The following is a 25806-nucleotide window of genomic DNA, read 5'->3' on the forward strand; positions in this document are numbered from 1 at the left end:
GCTGAAGTGTGTGAGAAAGCCCAGAAGATAGAGGGAACGTTAAGAAAAGGCAGGTGGATGGCACGAGCCTGGAAGCACAGAGGGGCTGAAGAGCTGATGAGTCCAGAGAGGACCATTGGAGCCAGGATCAGGGCATGAAGGGTTTTAGGTGTCACGATATCTTAAGGGCAATGGGAAGCCAGTGAAGAGTTTGAAGTCATGGAATAATACAATCGTATTTGTGGTTTAGAGAGATTTCCCTGGCTGCCCCTTGGCAGTGTGAAGAGGAAAACTGGAGACATGGTACGTAGTCCAGCTGAGAAATGAGAGTTGTACTTAAATGCAGTAGCATAGATGGAGAGAAGTAGACATATTTGAATAACAGAAAGAGAAAAAAATCAAAAGATTACCTGAGTGATTGACCATGGCTGGTGGAAATGGGAGAGACAAAGGACCAGACCTTGATTTTTGACTTGGGAGATGACAGTACCTTTTATTTAAAGGTAACATGGGATCCTTTAGAAGTTGTTTCTACATTTAAATTTTCCTATCACATTAGCTGACTTGTTCCTTGTGGATCCTGAAACTACCTTTGATATACACTAGTGAAAACAAATAAATTATAAGAGCATACTTTTTCAAGAAATCAACACAAATTCACAGTTGATGCAACATTGCTTTTATTGGGGGTTAGGAACATATGACAAAGTCATGTAAAATGTCAACAAAGTCACACTTTGTGCTTGGCTGCTCTTTACAAAAAAAAAAAACCCTGTTTATTTATGAACTCATTTAATAAGAACTGTATGAGATGTGGCCAACAATTATCATGGTGAAAACAGGATGGCCAGAGCCATGAGGAGATCTATGTCTGACAATGCTAGCGAGCTAAGTGGAAATTTACCATAGTCAAATATCAGATATGTCCACACATTTAGATATTTGTCCATAAGTAGACCCAGCTTAGCTGACTCCTTTGAGACAGAATTGTGTCTTGAACCTCTGTTATTCAGCTAACCACATTATTAATCATTACTAAATGCCAGTCACATGCAAAGGGGATGGATAAGAAGAATGAGATTTGCTCAATTTTAGCTTTTTATGGCTGAAGTATTTTTGAGTCAGTTACATGGATACGTGAGGATTATAATAGGAAATGACTGAATATTTTTAAAAACATAAGTACTATGGAAACAGTCACGTATAAACATTTGTGCAGAAGCACTTACAAACATATACTGTGCATAAAGTTGGTTAAGAAGATGCTCATTAGATATGATTTATGTAGGTGAACTAAGAATTTGAAATAACTTAAAAACACCATTGAAGACATTATACACGTAAAACTTTGGACATTATGCATTCTTTTGGGGATGAACCACTGACAACTTCTGGACTTCATTGCTAGCTATTTTTTACATTAAGATGGGAAACCAAAGAAGTGCAGAACAGAAGCAATCCACTAGGAACAAAGCTCCCTGGTTACTACCTATAGATAGACTGTTTCCACTCATCAAATTGAAGTGCATACTTAATTTAGGAAGGGCAGACTAGTGCAAGAGCTACTGATAGTGAACTGGAGGGCCTGGTTTCCATCCCTTACTCTGTCACACCCCAAAGTTCGATCTTCTGTAAGTCACTCTAAATTTATGGCCTTTAGATTTATTGCCTCTATTAAAAAGGGCATTGCAACAAGTGACTTAAACCTCCCCCTTTTTTATTCTCAAAGATTTGGGATTTTATGGAGACAAAAGTGAACAATCTCATCAAAGTCTTGCAGAAAAAAAAAAAAAAAAGTCTGAAATGCCGATAAACTTCATTCCCCTTTTTTTTTTTCCAATTTCTATCATGAAAATACATTCTATCACTCTCGTGTAATTTTAACCAGAAGATTGAAAAGTTTTAGGTGATTATTAAATGGAATAGCTATTTGTTTGCCATGGAAAAATATCAAGGAATATAAAAAGGGGTAATAATTGTGACATTGATTACAATATTGCAACTTAGCACTTTAGATCATGAGCTTTGCGATTGCAATCCTGAATGTGAGCCCTGTATACGGCACTTTGGCAAGTTTTCTTGCCTGTAAATTGGGAATAGTAATACCTATTTTGCTAGGCTGTTGTAAGGCTTAAGTGAGTTAATATGTAAAATGCTTAACAGAATTCAATAAATACCAATTATCATTAGGTTAATGGAAAAAATCATAGTTCTCCATATTGACACCAATCTCCCTTACTTACTTTAATGGAAGGGAAATATGATAATAATTCTAAGGAATACCTGGGGTGAGAGACGGAGGTGACAGTGCAAAGTCTTTTCCAGATATGTATAGAGAGCTGCTGAATGTCTGGGTTTAAGTCAACAAGATGTATATATTCCTTTCCTCCTCCAATGACATCCACCTAAAGAACTCCATTTCCTCCTTCCTTTTCATTTATCTAAATCTTTGACATCACTCAAGATTCATCTCATATTTTCCTCTTTTAAAACTTTCTTCCCTAAATAAGCCAGTTTTGCCAACTTGATGGCAAACTCCCCAGAACTCATCTTTTGCTTGGTTTTGTTTTTGATCTGACCCTCTACTGACCCTATCTGTTACTTATCTTTGCAAATGTTTCTATAACTTTTTCTAACTAGGTTTAAACTCTTTAGAAGCAGTGTTTTTTATCTGACAAAATCTAGCTTTCTCAATAAAAGAAAAAAAAATGATCGATTGGTTAGTGTCAAGTGGACCAATGTGGTACTATGATTATTTTACCCTTTGAATAGCCTCTGACTACTTTATTTTAAAAGTACTTTTTATTCTGTAGGTCACTTTTAAGATCCAACCCAGTGTGTGGCTAAAAATCATTCTCCTTGTAGGATTAATTTTGTTTCTTAAAATATCAACACATTTGTGCAATTTGGGATTTTGGAACAAGTGCATTAATAAGCATATTCGTACTAAGAAAAAAATGAATGTCACATGAATTTAAGTACAAACAGAGGAATACACACGAGGAAGGGAAAGTTCTTGTCTCATGAAAATCTAGATGTCATTATTGAGTTTTTCTGTTTCTTGAAAAGATTGTCTCTTGTTCTGAGAGTTCTAGTGGCTGAAGCTGCACAATTTGGGGGTGTTGCTTAGCAGAGGAGGTGTCTTCAGGTGATCACTTTCTTTGTTTCAACTTCATAGTTGGTTTGAGAGTCCATCAATATAGCAGTCTCTTCAGTCTTTGTCCTTGCACTGGGGAGACATTCCTGAGGAGGGGGACTATAGGACCAGCTGAAAGGAACATCAACACAACTAAAAAAATAACAGAACATGTCACAGAAAGTTATCACATTGACTCTTTAATAATAATAAATAAATGTAGTGATACTTTGGGAACCATTTTCACTAGGAAAATGCCATTGTTTTACATTGTTCCCCTTGCCAAAGAATCAGTCAGCAATGGCATTGCCTGAGTGTGTGTGATACACCACTCTAATGGCTCTGGGAGAAAATGCTGTGTAAGAAAAGCTTCAGGTTTATCCAACAGGGGACTTGCTGAAATAGGACACATAGGGAAAGAACAAAAGAACACAAGACATTGAGGACACATTCAAATAAATCCAAGGAGTGGAAACAAAGTGAGATAGCTGTGAGTACATAACTGCGTATGAATGCAGGGCTGAATGAAGTCACTAGGATTGTTAGATGTTGTCAATTCCTTGTATTTGTCTTTGTATTCCCAGTGCCTGGCACAGAACATGGTATGGAAAGAAACAAAATTAAAAAAAAAAAAAGGGAAGGAAGGGAGGGAGGGAGGGAAAAGAAGAACGAAAGAATGAAAGAAAGAAAGAAAGAAAGAAAGAAAGAAAGAAAGAAAGAAAGAAAGAAAGAAAGAAAGAAGGAAGGAAGGAAGGAAGGAAGGAAGGAAGGAAGGAAGGAAGGAAGGAAGGAAGGAAGCGAGCGAGCGGAAGGGGGAAAGGAGAACAAAAAAAGAGAAGGATGGAGGGAAGGAGGGAAATAAGGAAGAAGAAGGTTTTCAAAGTGTGGAAAAGGTGGGGGGACAGATTATGCAGAAAGGAAAAGCATATCCTGGAGCGTATTCAATGACTTGGAAGCCAGAGAAAGCAGGCTCACTTAATTCAAGAAGAGATTACACATTCTAAGTGGTTTTAGAAAATGGGGTAGGGCAATTTCCAGGTGGCTTTGAACACGTTAAGATTTAATTTGGGAAGTATGATGTGTTAATGTAACTATTGTAGGCTTCCGAGAGGAATATTAAGATGATTCAAATGAATCAAGTGGAAGGAAAAATGTGAAACTCAAAGGAGTTAATCCAATGGAAAAAAACAAACCATACCGCAAGAAATTAAATGAAGGCAGGCCTAAAGAATATAGTCTTAAAATAGAAAGGCAGGTGCTTGTCGGGGTTTCTTCTATGTTAATGTTAATTGAGAGAAATGGGCTTAGAACTTAGATCAAGAATTTGCTTCTCCCACTGTGTAGCTTTTTTCATTCTTCAGCTGTTCTTCTTTTCTGTTACTGCCCCTTCCTGAAAATGAACTCCAGTCCCTACTGTTTTAGCATCAATGCAAAATATGTTAGTAAATACAGAACGTGGAGGTGGAATCAAATATAACTTTGAAGGACAACTGTTGGAACAAATGAGCTCTGGATTCACTGGTCCTGGAGTTGTTCCTATGCCCCCATACTTTAGAATGACTTCAAAAATTCTAAAAGCTGTAAAAGAATTTAGAGCCCAACTAATCCAACCCATGCATTTTAAATATAAGGGTATTTGAGAATAGTTGTTATTAATGTTTCTCTTTTTTATTTTATAAAAGTTGATATGAATAAAATATACTTTTCAGGTAGACGTTAATTTAACTGAAGACCTTCTCATCAGCCTCTTCATCATGCTTACACAGCGAAGACGTCTATTAAGTCAGGCACACCAAAAGGGGTACACTATGACACATGACTGCTTTTTGCCCTAACCCCTAACCACTTTGGATATACTGAGGATGCTGGCTCTCTAGATGGCAGGTATAATATGTTTTTCAATCTGCAAAATAACTAAGTGTTAAATGTTAACAGGTATTTTTCTAATTAAGCATGCAATAACTGATCTTGGATGAGTAATTAAATATACGTCTTAAGATTTTAGAATGTATTATTTTGTGAACATTGACAGGGATGATGGAGTGCTAAGCTTTTGATACACATTTGTAAAACTCATTTTTTTAATCCATTAAAATGTTATATATTAAGGAATAACATTTCACACAATTTTTTTGTGGCTCATTTGGATATCTAATGATGGCAAATCCTTGAATACATGAGCAGGTGAAAAGTAAACCTTGTATTTCTTTGGTATTAGGTAGCTACACATTATGCAAATAGGGACTCCATTTGCAAATAGGGACTCTTTTCTAATAGAGACTCCATTATTAAAACAAATTTTGAGAAATGGATAGTATAAATATGTGAATGACCATATTCTAGGTGTCTACTATGAGTCAACTGTTCTACAAATCAGCTTTCTTTGGGCTCTATGCCTACTCAATTGCAATGAGTCATATCTCGTATCATCTCGATATAAGCCTCTCTTAGAATCCTTTTTGTCTCCCAAACTTATAAGCATAGATCAAGACCCTTGTATTGCCTTGCTCGGTCAGAGTCCTTCTGTGACCTAATGATTCTCCAAATTTGCAACAAGAGCCTCTTCACCTACTGAGTCAACTACCAGGCTGACCAGCCAACTCGCTGTTGCTCTGCCTGGGCTACTCCTTAATAGGTAGCTCTTCAGGGCTCAGTTCCCCGGAAGGAGGCTCTCCAGTGGGGCCGTCAGTAGACCTTGGACATCATGTCAAGACGTCAAAAGGGAAGTTGATGTTAGTGCATAAATAACCTAAGGCAGAGTTTCAGTATTCAACATGTGCCATGCAAAACAGTGAAAAACAATAAAAAAAAATTGCTGATTATTGTTACTGTTTTGATTACTTTGGTTAAATTAAAATTATTATCTCTGCCTAAGGTCATTTCCCTGGCATTCTATTTTGTTATTTCAACAAAGGAAATGAATTTCTTCTTAAAACAAATGAATAACATGTACTATCCTAATATTCTCAATTACTTCAAGTTATCTAAAGTCAGGAAAAAGACTAAATCAATCAAGAGTAGCAAATATTTTACAAATTAAGCAAGTGTCCACAATGATAACCCTTTTAGAGATAATTAATTTCCAGCATCTAGGTCACACATATTTATTCTTGCATAAGAACACAGATTGTAGAGTCTTCATATTCCTATATTAATTAAAGAACTTTTTAAAAATAAGCTTATTTTAAAAAGATTCTACTAAGGAACCATTTCAATGATGAGAAATGCACAAGAAAAGAAAAAAAAACTCAAGTAGTCAACATGTAAACCAACAGACAACTATATGCACATTAGTATAATTACACATTGCAAATTATATCGGATGTATCTAATATCTAATTTTTTGAAAGCTGATTCCACTTGAGACTTCAATAACAGCATCAACATTTTGCAGGTGGCTCCTTCTGTATAGTATCCAAAGGGAATTATTCCTCTAATGTGCTTACAACCCTCAAGTAAAAGCTAAAGCTCTCTCTTAAAGGACCAATGAACAATGAACACTAGGAATATTACCTTGATAAAGGAAGGGGGAAGGGTTTTACCATATATAATATTCAGCACGGTTATTTATTCTGTTCCTTCTGTGCCCATGATATTTATTTGCTTCAAGCAATAAAAACAAACTTAAACAGAAGACTCATTAGAAAATGTGAACGAGGCTACATCTATATTCTGAGGCAGCGATATAAGAAGCTAAGGGTTGATAATTTCTTAGATCAATTGATAATAGAGAAATGTTCAACAGAATGGCAGATTATATCTTTGACTGAAGACAGAAAGCCCTACATTAAATTCAGCACTTCTAAAACATATGATTAATTTGTCCTAAAGAGGACACCAGATCAAAGCTCTGCTTTGAGAAATAGGCTTTTGTCCTCATCTTTCTATATGAGGTAATCAATCATCAAATAACCAAAATAAATTTGTGATCTGGGAGAACGAAGCATATTATTCAAGGTGATTGGATCCATTTTCTTGATTCCTCCTTCAAGATCTTTCTGCTAATTAGTCAGGGTTACTATTGAATTATTTAATTATCTGCACTTTTGTGCAATAAAATATGTTGTCATATCACGTACTTTATCATGCTGTTGCAGTTCACACTTAATGATGCCTCTATAGTTAGCAATTTCCTTTGTTCTGCTCAGTAAGTGGTTTTAGAAAGAGGGTGGGCCGGGAAGGTGGAGTCCTGGGGTTTGTAAAATAAAATCATATATTCCTGGTCTACACGCCAAACTTTATGCATTTACATGAATTTCTTCTTAGAAATTAAATGGCAATTCCATTTGTAATAAGCTAAGAGGCACAGGTCGGTGACTTGGAATGCAACCGCCACCGTGTTACTATACCTTGAACATCTCTCTAGTGCATTTCCACTGCAGTGCAATGGTAAAATGACGATTTAATTTTTTTTTTTTTCTAATCAGCAAGGAATGTCTTTAACAAGGAAGAAGTAAATTATGATAATTACTCTGAATGGTCGGATCCTTGAGCATTACTAATTAGCATTTATTGCCTGGATTATAGAACAATGCATGTGAAACCGAACTGCGATTGCTCTTTTACGTTGAAGACTTGAAAAGGCAATGGAGCAAAAAGCCAGCATCATCAGTAGTGTAGTCAGTAGTTTACATCTCCTTGATAGGACGCAGAACCCCTCACTTTGGAAACACATAAATATGGTCCTCAGTATTTATGGCCCATTCATTTTTTTTTGTTAGTCACATATTTACATAAGATATCACAGTCATGGTAGACTAATGAGAGGAGAAGCATTTTGGTTATGATGTCATTTTGGGATGATTTTATCAGTTGTGAGAGTTTAACAATAAGGAACATAAAACTTGCTGTTTCATAAAAATATGAAATTTTCCTGGAGAAATTTGGACTTAAAAATGGAACAAAGAACTCAGTTGGTCATGAATAAAATTTTACATTCACTTCCCCACTTTCTCTTAGAAGATCTACAGTTGGGAATAACCGATAAAAGGCAACTGGTTTCTGGCTTAAAAGCCTTTTTCATTAGGAATTTTCAGTAAATTAAAGGCTGAAATTAGAAAAACATTAGACATTAATCAACAGACCAACACCAGTTACGTAAATAAATGGCATTCATATAATTTGGCAGTTGAAATTATTAAATAATCTGGCAGGTAGAAGGAGAGAAAGAGGAAAAACGAGCCGTTCATCATTCTCACTGCGGTCTCACCGTTTCCCTCCACACCCCATTACAGCGAATGAAGAGAAAGAACATCGTAAAATATAAAGCCAGTACTAAATACAGTCACTAGTCTTCCAATACCTTCCATGGATTCCCCACCCTGATCCTTTCTAGTTTGAAAGAATAAGTTTGACTAAATCTGTGAGGAGATTAAACAGGCTGGTGATAAAAATTAATTCTGCTGAATGAGCAAATGCATTTGGATTGCAGAGATGCAAATAAGATAATACTTTTCCTTTGACATACCAAGAGGATTAGTTTAGAATGTTAAATTTGATTTTATTAGAATATATTAGCAGTGTTTTAATTAATACCAATCAAACATTTTCTTTCCCTGAGGCTTGATGTGTTCCTCACTTTCTAAATCATCTGTCTTTTTTTCACCAAAAAGCCCCTCTACCAAATTACCAAAGCCTTTGTTACATTCTTTATAATTTTACTGTATTCAATGGAAAATTATGAGCCCTTTACCTAAAGGTGTCTTGCCTATAATATTAGTTCCCAGGTGCTAGATTTAAAATGAATACTGTTCATTAGTACACGTTTTTTTTGGTTTTTTTTTTTTTTTTTTTTTAAGGTAGAATTAGAGACTTGAAAAGAAATATCTTCTGTATTTTTCTTTTGGGGAAAAATGTTGCAAAAAGAGTTTTGGCTGGTTCATATTATTTGGCTTTATTCTCACTAGAGCTTCCTAGAGCTGTTAAATTTCCAACTGCCTTGGTTTTGAGCTGGCATTTCTTTGGAAACAGAGGCAAAAAAGGAATTTTTAAAAAGGAGGTGGGGAGAGAATCTAGTTAAAAATACGGTGAGCCAGTGTGCCCTGTGAACTGAATTGTAACTGTGTGTTCCAAGGAGGTGCTGCATTGCATTTCACTCATTATCCTCTCCTTTTCTCTCAAGCTTCCTGTCCTTCTGTGTCCGAAATCTCCAGTTCACTTCTTTCTCTTTTCTTCCCGCAACGCACCCCCACCCCAGTTCCCCGCCTAATTTTTTTTTTTTTTTTTATCTGCCAAGCTGGATTTGCACTTTTAAAGATCAGTATCAATAATGCCCTGCTTGTTTCGGTTGCACTCTCCCTTTAAAAGACAGCCCCCTCTAATTGATGCGTCTGGGCTAGTCTAGACTGGTAGTGATTGAACCAACCACCAATTATGTTATTCATTTCACTGAACTTCACTGATGGGCTCGGTGAGGAAGAAGGGGTGTTGAGAAACCTGCCCTTGCACTGAAGCAGTTGCCTGCTGAAATATAAAATCGGGTGTCGTTATGCACTCTTAAATGCCTGGGTGATCAATTGTATGATAGCAACCTCGGAACATGAGCAATCCACTTGAAAACATGTAAAAACCTGAGAGTGCCTTGAAATACAAACTAAAACACTTGTATTAAATTACTACCCTGTTATCAGTGAAAATCACAGAAGAATTTTATCTGGCATGTTTTTATTGATCCATGTATACATTTTCATAGGGTAAACTGCAGATATATTTTAACTTCAAAAAGCACCAACTGTTTTACAAATGTTTGATATGAATAATGTGGTAATATAGATCCCTAAGTTAAATAGATGCCTCGCTGTAATTTCCAAATACCTATGCATACACATCAGCTAAGATAGGGGAAGTCATTAAACCATCGAATATAAACTAACGATGACTCAACAATCAAATAACTATTTTTTTTTTGAAGCACATTCAGACTATCAAAGACTGGAAAGTAATATTCGAATATTACTACACAAGAGGTTTCAACAAAAGACACGGTGCAATTGTTGCATAGTTCATATTCTCAATTCAATTTTCTCATACAAAATGGTTTCTTGATTGCAATTTGGCATTAATGATTAAAATTGCAATAAACACTTAAAAAAAAAAAAACCGGCAAAGAACAGTTTCCCTAACCTTCAACTGCACATATAAAACAAGGCTACAACCTATATAAAATCTTAAGGAGAAGAAAGCATTTGGATTGGGCGGATTTAGGTGTTTTTCAAACATAGAAGAGAAATGTTGGCCCAATAATATGAAAATTGTTGAAATGAAATTTTATACTAGAATTTTTCACAACAAAGGAAAGGTAAGTTACTGTTTCTCTTCCCCAACTATGAGACAGACCTAAATCACTGAAATTATTCAGTTATAAAAAGTTACAGCTCAAGAAAACTACAAACTAGGTAATGCTGGCCATTACCTTAAGAAAGGATAATTTTAAATGTACTGTTTGGGTGTTATAAAATATTTTTGGACTGAATTTAAGTACTGATAAAATTTTTCTTAGTTTTAAAGTGAAAAACAGTATTTGTTACTCCGAAAGAATATGATAATTGTGTTTGCTGTTGTTGTTGCTTTCATTTTACATATTTAGAAGATTTATTTCCAATCTTTATCACCTTTATATCCATGAAGTATAACATTTTGTAAAGATATCCAGCAAGGAGGTGGTATCCCTTCTTTTATTTTTAAGAAATCTTGCAAATTCATACAAACTTAATTTTTATTAATACTATAAATTCTATCCTTTGTGTGGAATTGCAAGAATAGAATTTTAACCTATTAATATTTTAGTCCAAACTATTAGTTTGCCTTTATCTGCGTCTGTATGTTCACTGTCTAGCCATCCATGATACACATGTGTGGGCACTGAATATATAATATATTCACATGCCCATTTTAATTGGGCACAATTTTAAGATTAACTGTGGAGTTTGAAAGTTGGAGGCATGGGGCATGCTGGGACTTCAGCTGAGATGTTCTGAGGTCAAGCACCAGGTACTGAGCTGTTCTTGTTACGCTCGTATACTACTGCGTGTTGCTCTCAAGGAACAGACCAGGCAGATGAGTTCCACAAGCCTCAGGCATCAATAACATACATACATGTACATAGCAGCCAACACGCTATTAAAGCAGAATATATACCTACTTTACCAGAAATTCAGGAGCTGCCACTCTCTGGTCACCTGATCCCATCTAACAATGAAAACCTCAGAGGTATACTCAATCACTTCAGACAAACTTTCTTTTCTTTTGTTTTTGCTTTAAAGAATAAAGTTCCACCAAATTTCCAGGATGCAAAAGCACGACTCGCAGCTCCCAAGAGCCTAACCCGTGGATTTAAACGGTAAACATCACAAGTTAGGGTCTCAGGGACTGAGAGGAGCGCAACAATGTTTTCTTTCTTGAGACAAAACAAAGCAAAACAAGAATGACAGGCAATTTCTGTTCGAGGTTCATAACTAAGATGCAACAAACAGGTGGTATGGTATTTCTTCTCTAAGCTCCTTTCCTTCACAAAATTGAGATTCCATTTAAGCCTAATACATACATACACACATACGCAGTATCTGGGGGCGCATATACAATTACGCACATACATACAATCACGAGTATATCAGAGAAAACTCTTTCAAGATTTGGGCAAAATAGTTGACTAAAATGGAAAATAATATGAATAGGCTCAGAAATGCCCACGTTTTTAAAACCATAGTCTACAATAAGGATTTCGTGTCTCTTCAAAGCTTTAATTTACGACTAGCACAAATGACTGAAGAGAAAATAGGAGGCGTCTCTTTCCCCCAGGGCAAGCATGCCGCATGCGAAAATCATAGAAATCGGGTTTTCAAAGGAGAAGACCAAGAAGTAGGATTCAGAGGCTATAGAAGTGTAAATGCGAAGAGCGTTCTGAACTCACCCATTCGAAGCGGAGCGGGGCCCGCACAGCCTCCTGTGGCACCATCCCGAGCAAGGGGGGGAAATGAGAGCTCTCAGTGCGCTAGGCTGGGCGAGGTGTTTCAATAGAGGACGGAGAACGGGGGCGGGGAGGGGGGGCGGGGGCAGGAAGCGATACACCAAATCTCGAGACTGTAACTCTGTAGCTTATGCTTTGACGAGAGAAAAAAGGGCAGTTGGGTGGGAGTGGAGGGAGGGGCTGGAACTGATCAAATTTGGAAAATATTCACTTAAAAATTTAAAAAAAAAAAAAAAAAAAAAAAGAGGGAGTATGAAACCTCCCCAGAGCTGCTTTCTGAAAAATTTCTTCCTTCTTTCTTTAGCGTGCACTTTGCCAGTCCTGCAAACGGAGCCTTCGTCTGCATCAGCTGCTTGGCTGAAGTCAAGGCCAAATCACCAAGAGCGAGCACCAGGCTGTCATTTGGTAGACGCGAAGTGGGAAGGGCTGGGTGCGGGCTGGGGAGAGACATTCCGCCCGCACCTCCCGCTGCGGATTCTTTGAAGCCTTTGGCCAATATTTCAGAGGAATCCGAAGCATAATTCCCCTCCATCTTCGCAGACAGCCCCTGGTTCTGTACCTGATAGATTGTCGCTTTCCTCATCAGACTGGAAGTGGGGCTTTCCTGTGCCGCCTCCAAAAATGAAAGGAAAAGGAGAGGAGGCGGATGGGAAGATGACCCTGTTTCAAATGTTTCTTCTCCTTTTTCTTTCTGTTTTTCATTTCATTTCTTTCTTCTTCTTGTTCTTCTTTTATTCCAGGCCTGAGCAAGGTAGATGGCTGGCTAGTCAAAGAGAATGACAAAGCAGCCACAGCCAGGAAGACACTGGAGAGGCCTCAACGCACTTAGTAAAAATGCTAAATATTTTTTAGATATTTCCATATGCAACTAAAAACAGTTAGAGCTCCAGACTCTCCCCCTCCCCTCCTTTAAAAATAGAATCATGCTAGCAAGACAGCTAAATTACGTCTCTTTTCCCTCTGTACAGTGTCTGTTTAGCACCCCCCCCCCACCCCCACCTTCAAGACAACTTTTTTCTCACCTCTGTAGGTTCTTCTCAGGCACAATCCTCCGTTGAGCTCAGGGGCTCTCCTTTTTCTCTCCCTTCCCTTTTCCTTTTCCTCTCAGAAAAGCTAGTCTGTCATCATCACACCTAGCTTCTCTCTCGCTCACTCAACCTCTCTCCCTTTCTCTTTTACTATTAAAATATAATAATAATAATGGCCCTTTCGACATAGCAGCATGAAGTGGCTGCCTTTGAGAAGCACATTTAATCTTTACTGGCTCCCCTAGGCTTCAGTGAAGAAGGAGAAGGCAAGGGGAAAAAAAAGGGAGAGAGAGAAAAAAAGATTGTAAGGGAGGCTGCTGACGGACAGCAGGCATCAGGCACAAATCAGCGACAAGTTGAATTTTCCTAGACCACACTGCCCCCTTTCTTCTCGGCTTGCTCCCTGGGCTCCTGGAAAGCCCGAGTGTCTGGTTACAGGAGGCAACGGGTCTCCTTTTGCCAACCATGGTGCAGATTCCTCGCATGCCTGCTTAAATCTCTGGCAGAATAAGAAATCAATATCCCCCTCTAATCACCTTTAGCTCTTCGATGGCTTCCCCCCTTTTCTGAGAATCCACTTGGCTCTCCTCGCCGCTCCCCCGCCCTGCCGGTCTCCTACATACAAAGCTTGCAGCCCTGTCATTTCTCACTTCCTTCCATATCTTGGAGACAAGCCTCTCTTCTAATATCCTCTCGCGCTTGCTCCCTCTCTCTGTTGTAGTGTGTTTCATCCCTGACTTGCAGTGCTGGATGCACTAAGGCATCTCCCTGACTACTAATGAGGCCAAAAATACATCAGCAGGTCAGGGGGAAGGCCAGACACTGTATTATACAAATACAAAAAATTTCTCAGCCTGCTAGACCTAGAGATCAGGTATCACATTTTCGAAAAGGCAAAACAGGGAGGGAAAGAAGTGAGGAAGGGAGACCACAGTGCAGTTTCTCTGCCTAATTGTTTCACATCCTAGGGGAATTTAAAGCACACATGCATGTATGAGTGCAGGTGATGGATTCTGTGAATCTTCGTGACTTTTCTTTATGGACAGAAAGTCAACGATGCCCAAACATTTCTTTGCAATCAGCATTTAGCGGGATAAAAGAGCAATGATTCAGATCTACATTTAAGATACGTAGACACTCTGTTCAGGCATGTGATGACTACGGTGCTAACATTCCCTTTCCTTCCAGTGGCTGGGGTTTGCTCGTTGACTGTATTTGCGATATGTACTAATTTACCATCTATGTGCCCTTGGATTTTGAAATGAACTCGTCAGTCACTGAAGCTCATCCTAACCCTTTGCTTTCACTGCAGACATTTTCCTTATTCCTGAAGCATGTTTTTCCTCTTCAAATGTCCGACAGACATATATACACTTCATCGATCAGCCTCAAGTCCCCCAATAATGACAAGTAATATTTCAGATGACAAAAAAAAGAGGCACAAGAAAAAAGGAAGACATCCTAAGTTGATTGGGGGAGCATCTCCTATCATTTCTGTTGGCACTCATTTTTAAAGCTCTGCTATGCAATGATCCTTTAAAGCATGGATCTGCCGAAAATTAGGGTCTCTACCTATCTGTATACACAGTGGGTATGTTGCCATTCTAACCCAATTTTTCTGGCTAGAATCATGCAGACAACAGGCAGTGTGGTGTTCAATATAATGTCAGATTCTGTAAATAGCAAGGAAAGGGAGAAAGGTATCTGAGGATGCAGGTTTCCTCCAAGTCAATGTTTTTAAAAGATAGTTTCTTTGTGCTCAACTCAGACATAATTGTGCTTTGTCTCTGACTGTGAGACCTGCAGAAGCATGCCTAGATGCCAAGGAAAAGGAGAAGAAAATGCACAAATAAGAAGAAGATACAGAGAGAGGAAGAAGGGAGAGGAGAGAAGTAGAGAGGAAAGGCGAGGAGCGCGTAACAGTTAAAGGCAAAAAGAAAGTGTTGGATTTTTTAAATACTTTTTTTTCTTTTTGTCATTATTGGGAAGGAGAAAGAGGTGGTTGCCAGGAGTTGGTGACTAGGTTAGAATCTTTTTCAGATTTGGCTAATGGGGTGTTTTCACTAGACTGATGGAGAAAAAAGAAACACGCTAGAATAATCATGAAGGGTGGAGCTGTTAAAAAAAAAAAAAAAATCTTTGACTCACTGGGTGCCTCCCTGTACACCAAAATGAATCATTCCTAACCAGAATCATCAATTGTCTTAGAGTACTTCTATATGAAGGCCAGACTATGGGAATCATGTCATTGAACCCATTTTCAAAGGGAAAGGTAAATAGAGGACGAGATTCCCCGAGACTCTTTTAAACCTCTCTATATTTGCAACAATAGTTCAGCATCATTTTCACATAATAAGCTAATTTGCCCTTGCCTGTATTCACTCTGCTTACAAAGATATACAAATATATAGCTTATGAAAGTTTTGCTATGAACACATCATTTTCTCTATACAACTCAGCGATGTCTTTGGAGGATACTTATTTCAAGCAGTTAACACCTGACCCCAATTTCTGTGGGTAATTAGTGAGCTAGATAACCACACAAAGTGGGTAATTATTTAGTACCCAAGGGTACGCTAGAAGTGGGTAGTGGCTTTGTTAACAAAAGCACATCTCTAATTATTGTATCTATGATGGGTGTTTTAAAAATACCAGTTACTATATCAAGTGAACCATGATAAATAAGTGAACTAGTTTGCTGTCCTTAGCATATACATACGTATCTTCTATCATGGTTAATAATAGTTACCTCTCTTGTATGGAGTGTTGTGAAGATTAATTAGTTAACATCTGTAAGACTCTCAGAACATGAAATATTGCTAGAGGCCTTTTAAATACAGTATTATTATTGTTATTATTACCTTGGCTAAAAATCCCAGGAAGGGAGAAATGGAGAGGGTAAATGTTATTGTCTGGTCTATGTCTAAGTTTGCAAATACGCTGAGATCACAAACATAATGAGTTTGATTATGGGGAGTAGTTTCCTACCTGACAGAGTCTAACCCACGCTGTAATAGAAAAGGCAGAAGATATTTCATTGACAGCTGGCTCTGGTTGGATCTGAGGAACTGGGATAGAAGTGGAGGGGAAAGGGAGGAGCCGGAAGAAGGAGTCACTGATGGGCTGGGAGGAAGCCGAATCTGCTGGACCACACCCTCCTTCCAAAGTCTTTCTATCCTTCTCTTTCACGAGCAGCAAATAAGCACAAAAACCCCCAAAGAAGATATCTATGCAAGTCCTGGGACAAATTCAGCATGATGACAATCTATCTGCCAGTTACATAGTATTTCTTCTGGAGGAGAACCATCAGCACAAATTATTATAACAAATGCACATACATTTTAAAATATTACAGTGTTGAGAATGGGCACACACAGATCCACCTCAGATAACTTTAACCCAGGTTATGAGCGGCGATGAAGAAGCAACTTTTAAATTGCTTTTATGAATCACTCTCAGGGGGAGAGGAGGGTATTATTAATTTTTGCTGAGAAAGAAAGAAAATAAAAAAGAAAGGAAAGGAGAAAAAAAAAAAAAGGAAAACAAAACCCCATGCTTTCAGGGACCTAATTCTGGAGAACAACCAAGCCTTGAAAACAAACAGCAACAACAACAAAAACTTACTGCTGCTTTCCCTGTAAATGCCCATCTCCTTGAGCTGGCTGTGTGGCTCTGGCTGGCCTCTGGGAATCCAAATCTTCAAGTAGGCTCACCACATTTTTTCTTTCAAAGCAAGGTTGTCCTGGGGATTAACCCTAGGAGTCTGGGAGATGCAAGCATGTGGGGAGGGTGAAGAAAAAGATGCAAAGATGTTGTATTCAGTCCAGTTGACGGCTTCCAGGGAATAGAAAAAGGAAAGGACCCCATGCGCCAGCCAACAGGTACCACTGCCGAAATCTCTGCTGGAGGACGGCCTTTGGGACACGTGCTTGTGCTGTGATTGGAGGTCAGTGGTGTGATGAACACCTTTTAAGAGTTTGGGAGCAGAGGGAAAATTTCTCCAAAAGCCACCCAAGCCAGGCTTCTGACCTGGAGCCCAGTACGTGTCACCCCCTCTCTGAGCTCAGAACTACAAAGGCTGACTGGCATTCTCCAACCCGCCCAGCTCTTTTCAAACCCACAGACTGTGCCAGACTGGCCCCACCTCCCACTGCAGCAAATTCTGTAGCCCTGCTCCATGCTGTGTTGTAAGGAGCCAGATTTCCGTTTTAATTGTCCTACCTGGCTGTCCCCTCTGCCACTACCCCTGGCTCTTGGTTCCTGGCATGGTTTCAAAGGCCCAATCAATGGCTTTCCCTCCCCCATCGGAATCTTAAACACTGCTAGTTCTCCCTTCTCCAAATTTTATATCTTTCAAACTTAAATGTTTTTTATGTCTTGTACTTTCTTTCATGTCTGGCCACCACCACCTCGTTTCTTTGGACCCTCTCATTCTCTTGTTTGACACTTTTTTGCCATGTCCTGTCTCATATTAGGACTGAAAACCCAAACCAAAAGTCAGCTGCTAGCATCTTTCCCTTCTCCTCCCCCACATTATATTTAATGTATCTGACAATCCAATGCATCTCAAGGCATGTCCTAAAATCTCACCTAAAAAGAGTTGAAGCCAGCAGACAGCAGGTGTGTATGTGTGTGTTAAATAACCTAACTATGTGAATGTAGCAGGAAAGAGCCTGATGCACATGGGTGGAAGGAAGAACAGAAGAAAGGAATCTGGTATACTTGAAAATATTTAGGGTAAAAGCAATGAAAGCTAATTGTGGCAAAAACTTACAGGGAAAATACCACACACAAACACACATACACACACATGCATGCACACACACACACATATAGCTTGTATCAAGCATCCATGCTGAGCAGTTAAATCATAATACCCTAAGATTATCTGATTATCTGAAAAAGTATTTACCATACTGTGAATGGGACAGGCAGGGCCACATGGTTCTGCAGCTGAAAGCTAAATACAAAAGCCTTCTAGAATGGATTGGAAGAGGATGGCAAACTCCTATAAATCATCTGCCTCCCTCCACCCTTGTCTGGGCTTAGGGGTTAAGAACTGTTATAGCACCTCTCTTTTATTTCCATCATGATTTTAAGCTTATTATTGCTATTCATTCTTTAAAATATTTGTGCCCTTAACCTTACTACTTAGATATTCATGGCTTTCATGTTGCAAGTCCGTTCTCTGTGATACCTCTAACACCTATCATTGAAGTTCTTCTCTGTGTCAGACACAGGTAACTAATATCTCATTTAGTCCCCAAAACAGCCTTTAAAAGGTATCATCAGTGTTTTACAGATGCAGAAAATAAGGTTTCAAATAGTTAGAATTGCCCAGCTCATGGGTGGCACTGCTAGGATTTGAACCCAGGTCTAATTCACGGTCTTTCCTTTGCATCAATATACTCTTTGACTCCTGTCCTAGCGTAAATGACACTTTCTGCAGTTAGTCTCCTCAAACTAGTTTAGTTTCTTCTCCTATGCATTTTCCATAGCACCCTATACTTACACTATGTTAGCATTCATTCATTCTTTTTATTTTGCTGATTTTTATCTAGTTCATAATTACTGACTACTTAACTCTATGTCGGGCACTGTGCTGGACAGTGAAATTTCTTTAGCCAGAGGACAGGAAGTGATGCTGTAGTACTGGCATCATCTGTGTACTATGCTACTCCATCTCCCAACTCTAAGATCACAAAGACAGAGGCTGTGACAGGGTCTCTCTGTAACCCCAGTACATGGCACAGCACCTGTTACACAGCAGGAGCTCAGCAAATCATTTCAGAATAAATTTTTATGCTAAGATGGCTTTGATTGTAACATTTTGAGAGAGCAATATTCATGCCTAAATAACCCTTAAAATGCTTAATAAAATGCCACATAAACGTGGCATTTAATGGTAGATTGAAACCTTATTTTCTAAGACTGTACTCTGGCTGAGGTCCCACTTATAGTCACGTTTGTGTTTCTGAAAACTAGAAAATTGCTCTGTTTAATTCATCCTATACGTTCTGAAGTCATGCTGTTTCTGTTTGAAGCCAGTCAAGCTCTGTCTGAAATCTCTCCAATCGGTAGAGTAGGAGGTCATGTCAAGTGATAAACTGTCCAGGGTGACGTGGCTGTGAAGGACTATTTTGGGCTACATGTGAGGAGGGAGAGCTCTTACACTTTAGAGTGTGTGGCTAAATCCAGATCTGAGATAAGCAACACAGCTCAGGGTGCCCTCGTTTCAGAAAAAGAAGTTGAGAAGATAGAAATGGTTCATGACCATATGACCTAAATGACTCTAGGGTTTCATACTGTATATTCTGAAGAAAGATTAGGCAATTCTTTATTTTGCCTAAGGAAAGAATATCTAAGTACGTATAATGGCTACCCTTGGCAGGCTAGCTTCTATCCTATTCTTCATCTGAGCAGTTCTTGTCTCTGAATAGAGTTAAGCAGGGGAATATATGGACTCCATTCTGTTTTCCACTAGCATTGACTGACTTTGGTTACAAATATGTTACTATCTGTACTAGACTGGGATAATATTCATTATGTTAACCTAGAACACAGTTTCTAAAACTGTATCCTTTGGGGCATTCCTGGCATTTCCCAAGGCAAAACTGGATGGGTACACATCATTCTCCTCTAAATGTACTTAAGATAAAGACGATCTAAATTCCCTCAGCAAGAGTCTTTCACTAACTGGCAAAAATATTCCTCTTCCTACGATAATACTCATCATAGGAAGAGGAAGAGGAGGCCCTAGACCAGTAGGGGGCAGTGTTTGGTACAGGCACTCTATAGCTCAAGTGGTCTCAAAGGAAATCATCTGGCAGATTTTATACCCGAAATCCACATCATTTCCAAGTGTCAGGCTAAGTAGAGTCAGGAAAAATACTTGGATTTTTGCCTAGTAAAAAAAACTGTTTTCATTAGTATCTTAGGGGAAAAATGAATGTTGACCTAATCCTTCAGTATATATTTAGTGATATTTATTGATATGAATATATAAAATAATTCTGTTGCCTCCTTGTACCTCACTGGTTGAGTTTCAGAGGACTTTTCCTGGCTTCCATCCTAATTCCATAGAAGAGCTGGTGCTTATCTGATGGGCCCAGGTGGTTTGTGAAGCTCTCTGGAAGGTAATCTATGGCCCATTGATTGCATTGGGGCCCAACTCTACCAATTTGTAGGAAGTACATTTTAGCAGCCTTTGGGTTTTAGGAAGTTGAAGGAGAAAAGCTTCTGTCTAACAATAGGTAATCAGAGAGAGAAAGAGAGACAGAGGGAAAGAGAGACCATTCCCCTCCCTAAGGTGAGATGCCTATTACCTATGCACTAAGTGGATTGAACCTGACATTATAAAAGTCATTATTCTTGGCTGGAGGATGTCATCTAAGAGCCAAATGCTATTTTAGTCTAGGTTCCCTGCCATTCAGTCATTAGGTTTAGGCTGGCAAGCAAAGAGGGATATTTTTCGCCCCTGGGACTTTTGAAGATTGTGATTGTAAGGCCAAGAACCTATAGATGATATTCAAGCAAGCATACAGACCAGGGATTTGGTCTGGAGTTGTCTGTATGGTTTTGAAACTGCTACAGATAGCCTGGCAGTTGGGAGGGAAAGAAAAGAGGTGGAGGAAGAGTAAAGAGACATCTTATTGATGCCTAGGAACCATGGCATTAATAGGACTTGATTTGAGACTGTTCTCCTCTCAAATAGGGTCTTATTGATGCCATGGTTCCTAGGGATGTCTTTGCTGACCAAATTAATGCTCTTTTGAAGATAGGGCTCCTTTTGTAGTACTCATAACCCCTGGATCTCTAAGTATTTTCCTATTACCTAGGAAATAGTAGGAAATACTTAGAGAAACACTTAGAGAAATACCTAGGAAATACTTAGAGAAAATAGGCAAGAAGTAGATAGGGCAATGACTCACCACTAAGTAGAATTAGATTGTCTTGGGTTGGTGCAAAAGTTATTGTGGTTTTTGCAATAAATTTTAATGGGAAAAACCACAATTAATTTTGCATCAAACCTAATAATTCAGATTTCAGGGTTTCCAGTCATCTCCCAATATTGCTGTTCAACTTTTTATTAATGTTCAAAAAGTCAAGACACACTTCTTTACTTTCAAACATCAGATTTTTACATTTTTTTAAGCTACTAAGATTCTAAAGGTTTAGGAGAACGAACGGGAGAAGCAAATATTTTCATATCATGATTCCTGTTTCATAGTTGGGAACTGAGGCAATTAATGACTAAATACTTTTCCTAAGAAGGTTGTTACAGCACCAAGAATAGAATCTAAGTCTTTCATTCAATCTAGCTGTTATGAAGAAAAATGAGCTAATATGTATGAACTGCCTCGAAATCATTCAAAGAGTGGGTTTGTGTAAATCTGAGGTGTCGTTAATAATCATACCCTGTGCATCTTAGTTCCCCCATAATTAACTGATGACAGCACAGTAAGGAAGAGCTTCAACAAAATGCGATTAGTTTACTTGAGCACTTGTAAAATAGATATGTGTGTCAAAAGTGCTGAGTGTGCAGAAATAAAATTAAAGGAATACAGAAACATATTTTGAGACATATTTTTGGGTCCAAGGTACAGCGGCAGTATTGGAATTCCCACTGAGATTAAAACAGAGAGTATGTAATCCCAGCACTTTGGGAGGCTGAGGCAGGCGGATCACAAGGTCAGGAGATTGAGACCAACCCGGCTAACATGGTGAAACCCCTTCTCTACTAAAAATACAAAAATAAATTAGCCAGGCGTGGTGGCGGGCACCTGTAGTCCCAGCTACTCGGGAGGCTGAGGCAAGAGAATGGCGTGAACCTGGGAGGCGGAGCTTGCAGTGAGCCGAGATCATGCCACTGCACTCCAGCCTGGGAGACAGAGCGAGACTCCGTCTCAAAAAAAAAAAAAAAAAAAAAAGAGAGAGCAATGAGTAGCGGGCACCCTGGAGAAACCAAGAAATATTTTAAAGGTGGAAACTGCTACCTCAGAGACTTTAAATTCAGCACATTCTACACTTCTCAAGGAGTCTCCATGCCACAAATAGCAGTGACATGAATACCACAGGAACTATGTCGAAGGGAGCCAGGCCCACCTTCTGGGGTCTGCTGCTTTCCCCTTTATGAAGGCCCATTGCACATTCCAATCCAGGCCAGCACTGAGCAAACCAACTACCGTGTGCAAACAACCTGCACTCTAAAATCTGGGGGAGGTAGGTAAATATTTTTCACATTCTTAAGTCTTTTTTGTCTTAATTTTTATTTTGAGTCAGAATCTTGTTCTGTTACCCAGGTTGGAGTGCAGGGGCATGATCGTGGCTCACTGCAGCCTCAAACTCCCTGGCTCATGCAATCCTTCTGTCTCAGTCTGCCAAGTAGCTGGAACTATAGGTATGCACCACCATGCTCAGCGAATGTTTTTATGTTTTGTAGAGATAGAGTCTCACCACTTTGCCCAGGCTGGTCTTAAACCCCTGGCCTTAAACTATCCTATGGTCTTGGCCCCCTAACGTGCTGGGATTACCAGTGTGAGCCACCAAGCTTTTAAACATTCACTGTGATGTTATGACTACCTAGCCCAGTTCTGGACTGTTTGATTTACAGGCTCATGGGTCTATACGCTTAACTGTGCATGATACTTACAGGTACTGAATGAGGACATGTGTTCATTTTGATTCAACTAACGCTTACCACTATGTATGCTGCATAATAGGTGCTTTACAAATGATTGTTTATTCTGCACTCTTCTGGAAATTTAATATAATCTAGGTTGTAGCATTATGGAGCACAGACCAATCAACAGATTGAACTCACACAAGGAATCTTTAATTGATGATTTTCCTTTCCTGTCATGAGTTGAATGACCCAAAATCCACATCTTATAATTTATGGAATAGTAAGAAAAGTCCAAAGGTAAGAAAGGAAAAAGCATACTTTGAAAATAAAAAGAAAATCTGGTTAGTGTTTAGATTCTGTTTAGAATGTGAACAGTGATCTGGGTGCTTCTAATAAATAGTTAGGAATCTACCTGTCAATGTCTTTTAATGTTATTTTTATTCCTTTTAGAGATGAGGTCTCACTCTGCCCAGGTTTGAGTGCAGTGGCGTGATCCCAGCTCACTGCAGCCTCAAACTCCTGGGCTCAAGTGATCCTCCTGCCTCAGTCTCTCAGTCTCCTAAGTAGCTGGGACTACAGGTGAGCACCATCATGTTTGTCTCTTAATTCATTTTTAAAAACAAAGTGAACAGATAAAACAGATCGGAGAACCAAACTAGGGGAGGAAATAACTGATGACCAGCATGTTCACCCCAATTACTCTACATATGCATATATCTCTTGAGTCCCAATGCCTTGCTTTCCACAGTGCAGTAAGAATTATTTGAAGTATCGGTAAATTAGCCTCATTAAGGAAATTCATGAAGAACTGATGAGGTAGCTAAAGACTGGCGGTGGGCATGGAAGGGAGGGAAGAATTCGACATTTTATTTCTCTTCCGTCAAAAACAGGGAGTGTTTGGGAGGCTGAGGCAGGTGGATCACCTGAGGTCAGGAGTTCAAGACCAGCCTGGCCAACATGGCAATACCCCGTCTCTACTAAAAAATACAAAAATTAGCTGGGTGCGAGGTCAGATGCCTGTAATCCCACCTACTTGGGAGGCTGAGGCAGGAGAATCGCTTGAACTTGGGAGGCGGAGGTTGCAGTGAGCTGAGATTACACCATTGCACTCCAGCCTGGAAGACAGAGCAAGATTCTGTCTCAAAAAAACAAAACAAAACAAAACAAAAACAACAATAACAAAAAAAAAAAAAATAGGGAGTGCTTACCCTAGAAAATATCAATGCATAAAATGAACTTCTCTGTCCTTTAAATAAAGGGGACAGAGGAATAAAAGCAGAAGAATTATTACATGATCTGCTTAGTCTTTTTGTCTCCTTTCAGTGATCTCAGTCTCCCCTTTCTCAGCACCCCATCAGCACTGTAAGCACACCATGCACAGGAAATGTTGCACTATGATTGTAATTAAGACTTGGAGAGATATATCTCCCTGTGTCTCTAACCCATTACAGAATGACTGGCACACAGTAAGCTCTCAGTAAATGTGGAATATAAAATGAGTTAGGTCAACGTGAAGATAAAATTTAAGAGCTATAAGATGAAGTGCAAGCACAACCATGTCCAAAATAAGGAAAAGTGAGAGCTCAATTAGATCCAGATTCTGGGCTGGATCTAATGGGACAGGAAGGGGTAAAGAAGAGTGTTCTGCGTGAATCCTCCATCCTTCATGAAGATGTTAAAGTCCTGCCACTGAGTTATACACATAGAGTTGGAATCTGGCCCTGGGGAAAAACCAAAGGCTGACATATCCTTGTCTGGTCTGCTTACTTCAACTTCATTTTCTATTTCTGGTGATAGTGGTCCCAAGACACATGACCCAATGGAAGGAATATAGAACTGCAAGTTAAGAGACATAGGTTCTCCACTTAGCTTTGTCACAGTGACCTTGGACAAGACATTTCACCTCTCAGATCCTTAGCTCTCTCAACTATAAAATGAGAGGATTACACTAGACGAACTCTCAAGTTCCCTCCAGGGAAATTCTAGAATTGCATAGTTCCTCTCTCTGTCTAGATTCCATTCTCTTACAAGAATATTTTCTTAACAGCTATGATTTAGATGGAATTTGGATTTAGAAAATAAATAGAGCATCTTAGCTGATGTTGAAAAAAAATTAGAGTCTGAATATACACAATGGGAGAAGAGAGATACGAAGAGTCTCAGTATGGTGAAATTCATCATAGCAGATCGGGTCATGAAAAGGGGATTCCCATTTAGCTATCTACATATCTCCTGATGCTTGAATGGAACAAAGAAAATTCGACAAGGTTTCTGGGCAACAAGAAAGCATGTTGTTGTGAAGGGGCGAGAATTCTTTATCCCATTTCACAGAAATGAAAACTGAAGCCCAGAAAAGATAGATAACTCATTCAAGACCACACTATGATGGTGAAGCCAATTTCCCACCCAATTATGTTGTCTGAATTTGTCAACAAAGAAATCACCGCTGCTCCCAGTGATCATGGTGCCACAGCCCAATAAAACTGGGCAACCCCAGAGCCAGCTTCACTCTCACGACCTCTGCTGCAATCAGACCTGCTCAAAATTTCTGTAATGTATATTGCTAGAGAAAGTAACTGCATAAATGACCCAGAGAGGCTCCTTAGAAGATTTCCTGTGGTCAAGATGCTTTCACTGGCCTCGGGTCAAGAAATCTGGTTTCCATTCCATTGTCTGTCACTTGAGGCTCTTGCATATTAATTTCCTTCTCTAGTAATCAAAAAACTTTTGAGAGAAACATAAAATGTAAAATGATCCCAGATCAATACATATGAAATATTATTAGAAGAGTTTTGTCTGGCGTTGCCAATTATGTGAAGAAATTATTCTTATCTACTTTTTAAATCACGCAAAGACACACACGTACATATATAAATAATATATATAATTTCTATTTAAATGTTTATGTGTATATACACACACATAGACACAGTTCTCATAAAAATTATAGATGTATGTGTATGTATATATGTGTATGTGTATGTATGCATAATGTGTATGTGTGTATATATATGTCTATATGATAGATAAGTATGTATTTATATCTCTTCCAGTCTAGCTGGGAAATCTGTTT

At 38.9% G+C, this 25806-nt stretch overlaps 1 long non-coding RNA gene across 1 annotated transcript; it reads right to left on the reverse strand.

Moving 5' to 3' along the window:
* Positions 1–635: 635 nt before the first annotated feature.
* On the reverse strand, positions 636–12990 carry LOC112606049. Its single transcript, XR_003115582.1, has 2 exons — positions 12024–12990; positions 636–3268 (listed from the first exon to the last, which is right to left on the reverse strand). It is a non-coding gene; the product is annotated as an uncharacterized LOC112606049 (long non-coding RNA).
* Between the last annotated feature and the right edge of the window lie 12816 nt (positions 12991–25806).

This window comes from Theropithecus gelada, chromosome 14 (genome assembly GCF_003255815.1).
Source record: "Theropithecus gelada isolate Dixy chromosome 14, Tgel_1.0, whole genome shotgun sequence".
Lineage (NCBI taxonomy): Eukaryota > Metazoa > Chordata > Mammalia > Primates > Cercopithecidae > Theropithecus > Theropithecus gelada.